General features: G+C 33.4%; 1 protein-coding gene across 1 annotated transcript in view; it reads left to right on the top strand.

Annotated features, from left to right (window-relative positions):
* cngb1a (cyclic nucleotide gated channel subunit beta 1a) overlaps positions 1-494 on the top strand; it is a 24,095-nt gene that overhangs the window by 17,227 nt on the left and 6,374 nt on the right. The window lies entirely within an intron of this gene.

Here is a 494-nt window from a genome sequence, read left to right as displayed (position 1 = left end):
GGGGACTCTGAGTTAACTGTGGAGATCAATACACTGGTGGTGACATGTTTGTGGTCACAGTGGCATGAATAAATGACTGAATAAATGAATTAATGATTGAAAGGATAAATGAACAAATAATAGAATGAAGGAAAACATGAACAAATGAATGAATGAACGGATGAACAGATTAATCAACAAATTAACAGATGAATGAATGGGTGAATGAATGAATTAATGGATGAATGAATAAATAATTTATGGTCTCCTGAGAACGACGTTTCTTCTGAAGCCACCAGCAGCTCACAAGCTGGCAACACTTTCTATAAAGAGTTAATAAACTGTAATTAACATCAATAAATCATTTACTAAAGCTTTATTGATCAGTTATAACACTCTAATCTCTGACTTTATGGAGAACAGCTGCAGCACATCTGGACCAGAATCCTTTTACAAACTGATTATAAACATTTACAACAAGAAGAAAAGACCTTTGAGACCTTTTAAATCACTGT

The sequence above is a fragment of the Seriola lalandi genome, unplaced genomic scaffold (genome assembly GCF_002814215.2).
Source record: "Seriola lalandi dorsalis isolate HSWRI2012SDOR001 ecotype SW California unplaced genomic scaffold, Sedor1 jcf7180002054478, whole genome shotgun sequence".
Classification (NCBI taxonomy): domain Eukaryota; kingdom Metazoa; phylum Chordata; class Actinopteri; order Carangiformes; family Carangidae; genus Seriola; species Seriola lalandi.
This window is presented reverse-complemented; position numbering and strand designations above follow the sequence as displayed.